Consider the following 14,425-nt stretch of genomic DNA (forward strand, 5'->3'; position numbering starts at 1 on the left):
ACCGGCAAGGAGGCACAGGCCAAACCCGCTGCGTCACCACACCCCCAATAGAAAAATATTTTTTAAATAATTTTCCAGGAACCACCTGCAGAATTATTCTTCAGTTATTTAAGAAGGATCTCAAAATCCATTTCTTTCAGACCCACTTCTCTCTTGATCTTGTAACAGCTACATAAATTATGTATTTGTATCACACCATCTGCCACAACCATCTCCACATGTCCTGTGACTCTGCATTCTATAGGCAGCCACTTGTGCGCCAGCAAAGAAACCAAACCGTGCCATGATCCATGTGTTCGTGTCCAAAGCTCTGCGTTCTTGAGCGCTTTTCTTTACCCAAATTGTATATCACTTGTATCGTAAACTGTGTGCTAGATGAATAGATGTACGTGTAGGTAGGCGGTGAAACACAAATCTGCCCTTCCCATTCAGCCAGACCATCCACAAAAGCGGATGTGGCCTCTGGGACTCTGCAGTGATGGATCGTGAATTAGCCTTCAGACGGAACACGAACTCCACTGTCGGGCATCACACACGTCTCATCCCACTCTTTACCTCAAGAGCTTGGAGAGAAGGGACCCCAACTACACTGGGGGGGGGTCTGCAATCTCTGTCTCGAGATGGAGGAAACCTCATGTAAAGCCAAGTGATGCAGGCAGCCCCTGGCTCGGCAGCAAGGAGATTCCTAAGCCCTCTGCCACCATAACGTGAAGTGACAGGCTGGGAGATGTTTCGCCAGGCAGATCTGCGGAACGGCACCAAGAGGCAACCTGTCACTACAGCCACTGAGGTGCTTTCACGAATGACTTGAGGATGTGGAGGCTCCCCAGTGGGGAACACATGAGCAGGTTCCTGATATCCACCTCACTTTCGCGTTTCACCCTCCACTGCCCTTGTATGACTACGCAACAGCATAAGGTAGTAGTTTAAAACAGTAGAAACGTTTGAGGACATGCCACGCAAGAGTACTCAGTGACGCGGGGGTAGTTTACATCTCCAGTCCTTTTCTCCTTTAAAAAGATATTTGCGGTGTAGGGTTTATATTTGGTACAAGATCATGTCTGTGCGGAGATCTCGGTCTCTACTCGCGGCTCTCGAAATGAGCATTAGCCGCGCACGATTTTTTGTTCTCGGAGCTGAAGTGACATCCAGCCAAGCTCTTTCCATTAGCGTTTTGCAGGTTGTGTCTTCCAGAGGGAGGTGCTCAGACCAGTGTGAAAATGGACAGTAGACTGAGGGGGGGATGAGACAGACATCAGCGGTTGCAGTGATTTCTGGTGTCCTGGTTTGCCGCTCACCATCAGCGGCACTGAGAGTTCCTTCAGCACTCCCATTCTTCCTGGGGAATAATTAGGCAGGAAGGTGCAACAGTATGGGGGCGTGGCCTTATCGTCACTGACACCTGAAAGGCGGCTAACGCATCGCAAACAAGGCCCGTTAATTAATGCCTGTCGGGTTTTGGAGGCGCGTCACTGTTTCTTGGCCCAACGGGGCAGCCGTGAGGACAGAACATCTCTTGAGCCTTGCCCTGTCTACAGGAGAATGGACAGCTAAACAAACAAACAAACAAACAAACACACACACGCTTTCTGAACCGCTTGTCCCATACAGGGTTGCAGGGAACCGGAGCCTACCCGGCAACACAGGGCGTAAAGCCAGAGAGGGAGAGGACACACCCAGGACGGGACGCCAGTCGGCCACAAGGCACCCTAAGCGGGACTCGAACCGCAGACCCACTAGAGAGCAGGACCCGGTCCAACCCACTGCGCCACTGCACCCCCTGCACTCCACAAACATCCATATATAAATTCAAATCTTAGAATTATAACGCCGCGGTCTCATTATCATCCCTCTACATCACATTTCCGCTACAGTACCCTTCATCAAGGTACTTAACCTGAATCGATACACTAGTAATTACCCAGCTGTATAAATGGGTAAATCAGTGTAAGTAGCTAAGTGTGCAAACCTGTTATGAGTCACATTGGGAAACTTTGCCAGCTAAATGAACAAATATTTTGGATAGCAGGTGTCTTCCAAAGCAGCTTACATATTGTAAAGCACATTCTGCTCTAATTTATGCTGCATTTTAAAAAGGTTCAGCAGCAGGAACCCTCAGCAACCCACTGTTTTTGATCCACCGGTTTTGATTTTTGACATAAACCCATAACCTACCGTTTTTAAGCTCAGCACTTTAACCTCTGAGCTTCATCCTTGGGAGGGTCTGAAGGTCCCCATACAGTGAAGCTCATACCACCCAAAGTTTGCTGCTCGCTGCTCTTCATACATGTTGCTATGATCAACAGAGCAAGAAGTAAATTAATTTTCTCTTGTCCTAACTAATGATTGTCAGAGAAACTAAACAAGGCGGAAAAAAAAAACACGCCAACTTCTGTGATAACCCGCCTGGTCGACACACAGCTGGGTATTGCTTAAAGTACATAAAATATGACTGAAATACTTAATATAATTCTCGCAGTTACCGCTCCGCTCCTCCCTCAAGGAAAAAAAGCATCCTCCACCGAGCAATCAGCAAGTGGAAAATAAATTGCACGTAAGAGAGCCATCTGTTTCAAAGTTCCGCGCTTTTCATCAAGTGTTGCGGGAACAATGCCGGAGAATGCTAATATGAGGCACCGCAGATAACACCTGACAAGGCAGCATTGTTCTGGCCCCCTAATTGATACACACCATCTTATCATCTGTCGTGATGAACTTACCCCGGTGCGGAATGTAATTTTTGTCTATTGTTTTTCTCGGGCGATTTATACGGAGAGCCTGATCCCATTGTCAGGCCACGCTGAATGACAGCGGCGAGCGACACGGTGCCGTGATTACGCTCATATTTGTTTCCCCGAGATGCGTGCTTGCAAATCTATCCATCGTGAAGCTTCACAAACAACGTGTTATTTGCCCAAAAAGAGAAAACGAATTAATTTTTGCTCCGTTTAAAAAAAGCAATGCGTTATTTTATTAAACGTTACTCAGGATCTCAGATAGGAGAAATGCCCATAAATCACCGTTGTCGGCAAGTGAGCGCAGTTTTTGTATTTATCTTCGTTAAGCATCGTTTATCTCACTTTTCTCCAAGGTGAGGTTTGTACACTAAGCTACTTACACTGATTTACTCATTTATACAGCAGGGTAATTTTTATTGTATCAGTTCGGGTTAAGTACCTCAATCTAGGGAGCTTCAGCAGTAGGTGGGATTTGAACTCAGGAGAGAGGACTGGGAAGGTGGCAGCTGAAACCACTACGCCACCTACTGCCAAATGAAGCGCCAATACGAATTGTTATCGATACCCCACGCCTACATGAACCTCGTAGATAGGTGAGTACCCTACTGGTTGCCACGGGACCTCCTGTCTTCATCCGTCTCAGCACTGGAGCTCGGATCTGACCATGCGAACGGGCAGGGACGATATTGTGTCCAAGAAGCAATTACCCCGCTGCACGGGACTGTCGGCAGAACCGGTTCCGGACGGATGCTTCGGCAAACTGCCGAGTGCTCCCGCTATCTCACCGTAATAAAGCATCCCAGGGTGCACTGGGAGAAAACTCTTTCCTGCTCCCGGCGTGAGGCCTTTTCAAAGAGTCACCAGGATTAAATCCATCTGACAGCTGCGTCCGCAGCGGCGCTGGGGAACCGGAGAGGCGGCAAACTGGGGACAAGGGAAGGAAGTGTTGCAAACAACTCAGCAGCCCATCGAAAACACGCCGGGAAATTTCCAGCAGCGGTGCATCTCTGGGGGGGGGGGGCGGTATGCCAAGGGGCCGTGCAGATGCTACTGTAATTTCCATTTGGATTTAAGACTGTCGCACTGCGCCAGCTGTAACCTCGTGACAAAACAGCAATTTCAGGTATAAAGCGGAGCAGCACATGGACGGAATCCACCTGAGGATTGTGGGTAAAAGCTCCAGCAGCCCACGCTCGTTCAACCCAACCTCCCTTTGGCTTTCGGTGGGAAGTTTCCTTTTCGCTGCTGCAAGGTGTTCTGCTTCGTAGGGCCCCACTGCTTTGTAGCAGCACCACTGAACGGCAGGACAGATGGATGATCAAAGAACAGCAGTACTAACCAGGAGGTTGCAGGTTCATTTCCCTGCGGGGGCTGCCTCTGCTTTTCATTTGTATGGCTGTTTTACTTTAATAGCTTAAAGTGTTTTTGTGGAAAAATGAATTGTACATAAGATTTCTGATTGTTTATGCAGCTGGTTAAGCAGTGAACAAAAGAACAAGGATGAAGTCAGAGATATAATTATTTCTCTTCTGCACCAAGAAGCTGAGTTCAAATCTAATTTTTCCTTCAAAAATTGCAGCATCTTTTTTTTTTTAACTTCCGCAGAAAGCACTTTGTCTGGTGCCCCGTAACAAAGGATCCTAATTATATTCCAAAGGAGTTATTTATGGATATGATGAAACGGAACCCAAGAGACACTCTGCATTAAGATGTAGTTTTAATCAGGTTTTATGCTTCATGTTTGGATACGTAAACGCGCAGTAATTTGAGTCATTTCTTTTTAATAGTTGCAGTGACCCACATGCTGCATGAAAGTATACATATACAAATACACAGAACCGTTCTTTCAAAAATCGATGCTCCTTTGGGTTCTAATAGGAGAAACATGCAGTGATTCATTTTTACTGCTATTTTATTCAATGATTCAATTCAGCTGAACAGTTCAATTATTTGTGCGCTATTCTACGATTTACTGTTATTTTATTTATTCTGTTTTTTCTTCCATTACTTATCTGCACTTTATATTCTGCACGACACTCATGGAGTTGCAGAAATTGAATTTTTTTTTTTAGTTTTATAACGACACTGAAGGTGGACTGAAATGAATGCAATTCCGATTTACTTATAATTTGGATTTCAGAATTACACGTAGGAGAAGACTTTGCAAATTCGACCATCTGCTCCATTATTTCATTCCTCCATTCACTCAGTTACCGCTCGTTGCTCAAAGGTTGTCCTGGGCTCACTACAGCAACACCCACAGCTCACAGTAATCCTTGTCTAACCCTGCAGAGCTGTTCTTTTAAAAGTAGTTAACCAACACCGATGTGAGATGACCCCCCCCCTCAGTTGATGGTATTGAGTCACGTGCTGTGAGACTCCTACCGCATGCACACTGAGGGTCCAACAGAACGCATCAGCACTCTGCTGGGGGGCTCAGGGGGAGAGTCAAGCAAGAGGAGGCAGTTTTAATTACTCCAGAAGGACTGATTTACCCTCAAGTTTCCTGAGCAGAGAAGAGCATCGAAGCAGATCTGCAGAACACATGGCCTGTATTCCTGTACTTCCTGGCACAAAAAGGAGCAATATAGCCACATGCATGATATTTTTACTATTAACCATTTTTTTTTTACCTGGCACCTTGGCCCAAAAAGACTTACAGTATTAGGGTGAGTTACCCATTCGTACTCCAGGGTTAATTTTAATGTACCAATGCACGGTAAATACCTCTGAGATTTGGCAGAACTCTAGAAGACTTCATCTCATATAAAAGATACAGAGAAAACGCACTGAAAATTGTCACTTCGCTGACAGCACTCAGCTACAGCGGTACACACCTGATCATGAAATAAAACTTAAAAAAAAAAAAACGCACATGTCCAACAGCAACCAGGAAAGGGCAGACGACGGGGGGGAAAGAGGGAGGGGAGGGATCACACTGGAGCTTTGCACTGTCAGTAGTGTCAGGAGTCAGAGCCAGAGCCAGCTCACCTTCTTTTCCCACAGGGCAGATGAAATCTATAAATGGACTGCATTTGACCCCAGCTACTGAACCCAAAACCCCAAGACTGTGGTTCGCTGGTGCTGTAGAAACATTTTACAGTGCAGAAAGGAAAACTACACACCAGAACTTTTTAGTTTGTCAAAAATTGTCTTTGAAAGGACTGATTGTTTCCAACACATTTTATGTAATATACTATAATACGTTTTAGTACACATCGCTTCCGGAAAATTTAGCTTCCTGGCCGATTCAGCATAAAATGGCAAAAGCAGAAATTACCATGATATGAGACTTCTGTCTCAGACATGCATATAAGGCTGATGGCTCAAAACTATTGTTTCTGTAGTGAAATTAAAAAAAAAAAAAAAAAAGTGTATTCATATAATTTTACCACTGATCATGCAGCAAATTGTGTAACGCAGTAGCAGGGACACTAATGTTTTCTTCCGGTGGTCGTCCACCCAGTAGAGATAATAGCCACTGTAATCAGAACAATAAGCATTTACACAGCTCAGATCCCTGAGGTCCAGTGCACAGCAGCTCCTTAATGTCAGCCTTGAACAGAAGGAGGTTCTGTTTCTGGCCAGAGGGGACCAGGTCACATGATCAGTCTCTGAAATGTGCTGTTAGGGGGCAGGATTTGCTCTTCACTTGGGAGGAGGTCTACATCAGAGCTGGATGATGATGACTGCACCACCCTGTTTTAATAGCACTTTTAAAGAGCACTAAATCAGTTGCAATTTGCATATGCACGTGGGATTTTGCTGTTATTTACCACATTCAGTAGGCGAAACCAAGCACCGATTTTAGCACTGATGAGAACCTTCTCACATGATCTCCTGTTTCACACTGACAGCTTCGCACTGTTCTCTCGTTGGCCGCTAGAGGGACCAATGAGCACAATGCCGTCATTTACGTTAGAAAGTTCGTTAAACACGGCCGCTGCTGCTGAGGCCGTGCTGAAAACTGCAGGATCTGTGAAGCATTAATTGCAAAGTGAAATAAACCAGTGAGGAAAAATTGCGTCTGCTGAGATGTGACCCTCTGTGCTGCCGTGTCCACCTGAAACAGCGTGTATGGAATGAAGGCGGTAGTTCCATTAAACGTATCACTTCCATGATACCGTGATAGTTTTATTTCTCACGGCAGCATTAGCTCACACCTCCACACGTGACGGTCTGTCACTGGCGCTTGTGTAACACACGTAAAACACGTGGTGTAATGTTTTGTTCTAAAGCCAGTAGGTTCGTCCATGGAGGTGTAAATAAAGGACCATTCGATTTGGCAATTATTAAAATTAACTATTAAACTTTACCAAAAACTATATTTTTCTCATGTACATTATTTTCAGTAAAACACCTTAAATAACATAAAACTGAACTGTGATAACTTAAAGCAACAAGGAAAAAAAAATAATAATTTGCTCACACACCATACAAATTGTAGCAAAGGGCTAAGGGTGCACCCCAATATTACAACTAGGCATACCCAAGCTAACAATTGTTTAACAATTAAAATTTAACACACTAGTAAAACAATCAATATTTACAGTTCAAATATTAATTTCTCAGTGCTTCCAGTTTCAACACAGCAGTCACCGAAGTTTAAATTAGTTCCAACAGGGGAATCGTGTCCATCAAGTAGCGATAGATAGTGTTCGTTATAACAGTAACACAAACTTGCCAAACGCCTCACTTGAAGATTGGAAATCGAGTCCTTTTTCAGTCTTCCAAATCCAAGGCTCAGTTCTTTGGGTGGCTCGCCATAAATCGCTGTTGCTCCAAAAAAAATTAAAACTGACCGAATCCGTGTGCAACGATAACAGCAGTGGAGTGATTTTCTCAATTTCTTAAATTTTATCCCACTCAGTCAAAAAGTTTCACGTGTGCGCTCTATTCATGAGGTTCAGTTACAAGAATGAATCAGTGGTGCTCTTCACAGAACTGCCACGTGAGAAGGCGGGACATCCAGTTGTGCTCTCATCCTACTGGATGATTGACCCAGTCAATCAATTCTAAGAAATTAGGAAAAAATAAAAATAATTCCTCCCTATCATAAAATTATTTCCCTTAAATTAAGTTAAATCTGCTAATCATGTAATATATTGTGCAATATATTTACAGGGTTACATCCTCCCCCGTTAAAGGTAAGCAAGTCTCTTTGCTCAACTCTAACTTGAGTCTATAGTTCAGCTATGGGACATTGAGGCAACTCAACTTGTGAGTCAACAAGGGACATTGCACTAACCACTGCATTCGTCAGGGACTGAAGCAAGTTCTGAACAACTGAGGTAAGAGGGTTACCCAGTTGTGGATAATGAAATTTCTTTGGGGGTCTTGAGGTTCTGCCTGATCGTCTTAATATGGGCTCCATGTTAGGTTCGGCATCAGATTCCACATTTTCATCATTCTGTTGTTTCTCGTTGTTTTCCAGATTCCCAGATTCAGCAGATGCAGCAGATTCAGCTGTCTCATTTCCATGAGTGGCTGGATCATTAACCGGTAAGTTCCCTTGTGGAACATCTATTTCAGGAGATTCATCTCTCTGTTCATCAGACTGGGTAGGCTTATTCAATCATGTTGACGCTTCAGGGCTATCATCAGATGAACAAGACCCAGATGATTCCACTGGATCATGGCCTGAACATGGCAAGTCACTTCTTTCATTTGATCTGTCTTTCTCACCTGAATTAGGCTTTTTGATATCATAGGTATAGGTAATTTGTGTGCCAGTGGGAATTCTACTGTAAAGACAAATTTCATCTTCAGAATCAGACTGGTCCTCAATCAGCAGGTCCTTTTGACTTTGATTGCATGTTCTAGGCTTGCGAACAGTAGGTGTCGGAACCGTTTCTTTTGATGAAGAAAGGAATCCACAAGGCAACAACAAATCTCTGTGCAACACTCGCAGTGGGGCATCTTTATCCTGAGGGCAGACCCTATAGACTGGAAGGTTTCCAATTCTCCCCACTACAACATGAATGGTAGGTTCCCATCTGTCTGCAAGTTTGTGTTTTCCTCGGAGTCGAATATTCTTAACCAGAACTTTGTCTCCGACCTCAAGAGTTGATTCTCTTACTCGTTTATCGAACCTTTCCTTGTTCCGCCTTGCAGACTTTGAAGCATTTTGGGTTGCAATCCTATAACTTTCCTCAAGTCGAGCTTTTAGATTTTTCACATATTCAGAATGTGATTCATGAGCAGGTTCACTTGCAGATAGTCTGAAGGCTAAGTCTATTGGTAATCTGGGCTGTCTCCCGAACATGAGCTCATAAGGAGTGAATCCGGTGACTTCGTTCTTTGTGCAATTGTATGCATGCACTAAGGGTTTTACAAACTCATGCCATCGTGATTTGTCTTCATCCTTCAGAGTACCCAACATATTAAGCAGTGTTCTATTGAACCGCTCTACAGGATTGCCTCGAGGATGATAAGGGGTTGTCCGTACTTTGTGGATTTTGGCTATTTCACAAAGCTCTTTAATGGTTTTTGATTCGAAGTCAGCACCTTGATCACTAAGCAGTCGCTCCGGAAAGCCATAATGCATTATGAAACTCTCCCAAAGACACTTAACTACAGTTCTTGCCTTTTGATTAGCTGTAGGCACAGCTACTGCATACTTTGTATAATGATCAGTTATAACAAGCACATTTTGTATGTTACTCCGATCTGGTTCAATGGAGAGAAAGTCTATACAGACCAACTCCAAGGAACGTGTAACCTGTATATTGACCATAGGTGCAGATCTCTCTGGTGCAGCTTTACGTTTAATACACCTCTCACAGGTTTTGACTTTTCTTTCAACGTCAGCACACATCCTAGGCCAATAAAAGCGAGAACGGACAAGGTCTAGAGTGCGTTCCACACCCAGATGGCCCATTTGGTTGTGTAAGCTTTCCAGCACAGCATCTTGTAGTTTTTCTGGTAGCACCAACTGGTATGATGGCTGATTATTACTTTGTCTGCGTCTATATAAGATTCCATCCTTTAGTTCAAACCGATTCCACTCTCTCAGTAACAGGGATAGGGCTGAAAATTCATGCCTTACTGCAGGGCATGGCATTTCCCCTACTTCAAGATGGTTAATAATCTGATTTATGGCAGGGTCCGCTTCCTGCGCATCTCTCAAATCTGCACTTTTCAAGACAGGCATGGGCAAAGATCCATCTAGTACCATGTCTTGGGCAAAGTACTCAGGGATAGCTTCTTGTGTCATTGATAAGGACTCCACCAGAGCTACCGGTGCATCGCAATTCTGCTGAATAAGATACTTCTCACAGACAGCTTGGACAACAGCATGCTCTACCACCGAACATTGGCTTTCACCCAAATGCTTGGCAGTGAATTGTGAGATTCGTTCCTGCTCTTTCTGTGACACCGCATCATTCACTAGTTCACCGTGGGGACGTCTTGATAACCCATCGGCATCCTGATTCTGTTTCCCAGCCCGATATGTCAGATTGAAAGAAAATGTCGCCAAAGCAGATAGCCATCTGTAACTGGTTGCGTCAAGCTTTGCAGATGTTAAAATGTAAGTAAGAGGGTTACTATCTGTTACAACAGTGAACTTATTACCATACAGATAGTCTGAACATTTCTCAGTAACTGCCCATTTAAGAGCAAGGAATTCCAACTTATGGGCTGGGTATCTAGATTCACTACAAGAAAGGCCTCGACTGGCAAAGGCTATAACTCTATTCTTTCCGTCCTGCTCCTGATATAACGCTGCACCAAGACCTGTAGTGCTTGCATCTGTATGAAGAAGGTATGGTAGGTTTGGATTGGCGAAACCAAGCACAGGAGCACTAGTAAGTTTGGAGATGATGGTGTCGAATGCGGAATCGCAATCTGGTTTCCATCGACAACCGAATGCATCCCTTGGATTGAAATAATTTCCAGTCCCTGTTTTTGTCTTTGTTTTTCGGTTCAGTGGGGCATATCCAGCTGTTAGATCATTCAGAGGTTTCATGATTTTAACATAGTCCTTTACGAATCGTCGATAGTAACCTGAGAATCCAAGGAATGATCTCAATTCCTTCAGGTTCCTTAGTTTTGGCCAGGTTCTAAGGGCACTTATCTTCTCTGGATCAGTTTCAACTCCTTGCTCTGATATTATGTGACCTAAATATCGGACTGAGGTCTGAAAAAATTTGCACTTTTCTGGGGAAAGTTTTAAACCATACTCCCTCAGCCGTGCCAGCACTTTCAAGAGGCGCTCTTCATGCTCCTCAGGCGTCCGTGAGAACACTATTAAGTCGTCAAGGAACACCAGCACTTCAGTAAGATGCAGATCTCCCATGCATTTCTCCATTAAGCGTTGGAATGTACTTGGAGCATTGGTAATTCCCTGTGGCATCCTATTGAACTCCCAGAACCCTAAGGGACAAGAGAAAGCAGTCTTATGTTTATCTGACTCTTCCACCTCAATCTGGTAATAACCAGACTTCAAGTCCAGAACTGAGAACCAACAAGAACCAGTCAAAGCAGAAAAAGATTCCTCGAGGTTAGGCAAAGCATAACAATCTTTTATAGTCTGCTGGTTTAGTTTTCTATAGTCTATACATAACCTTACATCACCATTCTTCGTCCGCATGACAACAACTGGAGATGCAAAAGAAGACTCAGATTCTCTGATTACTCCAGACTCCTTTAACTTTTGCAAGTGCCGTCGGACAGCAGCTATGTCTTGGGGACAGATAGGACGTGCTTTCTGCTTAAATGGGGTTTCGTCAGAGAGCTTGATGTGGTGTTTGACTTTTGACGTCCGTCCAAAATCAAGATCGTGTTGCGCAAACACGTCAGGCATATCATTCAGGTTCTTGGTGATTCTGTCTTTCCATTCTTGTGACAATGGTGAATCAGCAAAGTCAAAACTGATAGTAGACTTAGAACCAGTCTGACTAGAAGTTATAGACTTCACATCACAATCTTGAGGAATGATACTTTCGAAAGCATGTAATTCAGCAATGATAGAACGGGGCTGAAGTATTACATCATGATTTGATTCATTCCGTAGCTGAACTGACCAACGTTGGGGTAGTGTGGATGGAACATGGACCACACACCTAAGCAGAAGAATACCTCCAGGAAGAGCAGGGTTGGATGGAGGCTCCAAAAGAACACTCTTGTCCATATAAAGGTGACTTATGTTTGCTATTCCACAAAGAGTGACTGTCTGACCAGCTAGAATTACTGTAGGGTCTTGGCCCTGCAGCCTCACAGACCCAAGAGAACTGCCTGTGTTCTGTCTGTGGCGTAATTTAAGAGTTTTCAGCACAGCATTGTACCCATAACGGGAGGAACTGTGTTCAAGTGTATTTGAATCAGAACACTGAGCGTAAAGAGAATCAAGTGTATTGGTCCCAATCAAAACTTGAGACTGTCCGTCAGGTTTGAAATCAGGAACAACTAAAACTAGAGTAAAAATTTCGACTTCAGACCCTACTAGGTCCTCTGGAAAAGTGATGAGAACTTCAATGTACCCTTCATAAGGGACAGGTTGACCGTTTGCACCACTAACCTCTAGCAGATGATTCAAGGGCTTAACTGGCTGATCAAAAAGGTAGGTTTGATAGAAAGACCAGGGAATGGTAGTCACTTGTGATCCTGTATCCAATAGACAACTGCAAGTAACTCCAGAGATTCTGACTTGTGCAGTACATTTTGATCCGACTAATCGTTGTATGTTTGTTCTGGATTGAGAAGGGGTTTTGCTGTGGACTGTCAAACATCTCTTGATGGGACGGTTTCTTTTCTCTTTAGCCCCAGTTTGTCCCGCAACTGGAACTGTTATGCGTTTAAAGATGATGAATCGGTGGTGTTTTCTTTTTCCCACTCTCGCTGTCTATTATGCAAAGCTTCTTTCTTTTTCTCAACCAGTGTAAAGTTTGGTGGATTTTCACACACGGTTGCAATATGTCCATCTTCACCACACCTAAAGCAATAACCAGGGCGTGGCTTTGATTTCTTGGCATAATCAGAACTGTTATCTGGTTGAGGTCTTGCAACAGCCTCTGAGGTTAAGTGAACAGATGGCTGCCTTGACTTAGTCTTGGGAGCTGTCTTTAGCTTTGGGGACCTTAAGGAAGACAGTTGATCTCTAAGCTCAGCTATCTGTTTCCTTAATTCAGCAGTTTCAAATAACAGCCTTGACTCGTTTGAAGGTGGGTCCACAACAGCAGCATCATGACTATATGAATGAGTAGACTGCATTGGTGGCTGGGCCTTATGCTTTGAAACACCAATGTGTTTTTTCATGCGTGACACTTTCAGTGCATTCTTATGTTCTCTGGTTCGAAGAGAACGCAGTAAGTCTTGAAAATCAGGGGGGGTTGTCCTTCCTTGTTTCAAGGCGAAGTTCGAAGATCAAAGCATCATCCCAGCAGCCTCTGCAAAACTGCCGTACGAGATGACGATTCGCTTCAGATGCCATAATTCCACCTCTACTGACTGCTTTATTTAGTGCTGTCTGCAGTCGTTGAAGGTAAGTAGATGCTTTCTCACCATCATTTTGGAAAGTGTTCATGAACGTTGAGAACAACTCATCACCGTCTTCAACCGTACCGAAAGCTGAATCAAGCATGTCAAGGTAGGTTTGGGGAGAAGCACGAAACCCTGGAGGTTTGATGACATCGAGAGCAGGAGGCAACAAACTCTCCATGATCCTCCCGACTCTGTGAAGGTCAGACACTGTGGGGTCCTCAAGCAATAATTCAACACTGCACCGCCATGTGTCATAATCTGCCTCGTTCATAGGCTGCGGAGTTCTCCCAGAAAAGGTTCTGAGCTTGACAGATAAAGGTGAAATGTTTGGGGCTGGTTTATTCTTAACAATATGCTCTACTATAACTCGTTGCACTTCTGCTGGATTTACGCTGACAGAGCTGGATGCATTAGATAGACCAGTGTTGGGCTTTCCTAAATTTTCCTTTTCTCTCATGTCCATGTCAGGCTTTGGACTCCAAGCATTAGGACATTTGGCCACACTGAGTTCTTCGGGTTCACTCTCACTGTCCACCTCCTCTTCAGCAGGGCTTAAGGAGTTTGAAATCTGAGAGAGCTCTTCACGCAAAACAGCTTTGAAAGATTTCCCACTCAACTTAGCAATGCTTCTCAGAGTGGTCAAGTAAGAACTTGTGGCACCAGAACTTTCTTCAGAAGAATAGACAGTGCTAAGAGCTCTTACCTCATATGATCTGTCTGGATTCTCCTTGTCTACATAGCTAAGGGGTAGCAGAGGACCTATTGACTCAATGGCTGACCCAAAGAAGTACTCCACAATTGTGTGTGCATGATACTTTGAACCAGCATTATCAATGGGAATGACTCCTGCAATAGAGCCATGGTGTTTCAAGACACTGAAAAATTCTACATCTTCAGAAATGCTAACAGGTCCACTAACTAAAAGAGCATTTGGAACTTTAACACCTTCTTTCAGTATTAGCTCCATATTTCTAAGGTTACAGATATCCACCACAATAGGCTATGCTGCCCTTCTCATATGGTGCGTGGTCCTTTCAATTTACAACTCCTGGCTGGCTCGCCACTTTTGTGTAACACACGTAAAACACGTGGTGTAATGTTTTGTAGACTAAGGCCAGTAGGTTCGTCCGTGGAGGTGTAAATAAAGGACCATTCGATTTGGCAATTATTAAAATTAACTATTAAACTTTACCAAAAACTATATT

This window comes from Scleropages formosus, chromosome 5 (assembly GCF_900964775.1).
Source record: "Scleropages formosus chromosome 5, fSclFor1.1, whole genome shotgun sequence".
Lineage (NCBI taxonomy): Eukaryota > Metazoa > Chordata > Actinopteri > Osteoglossiformes > Osteoglossidae > Scleropages > Scleropages formosus.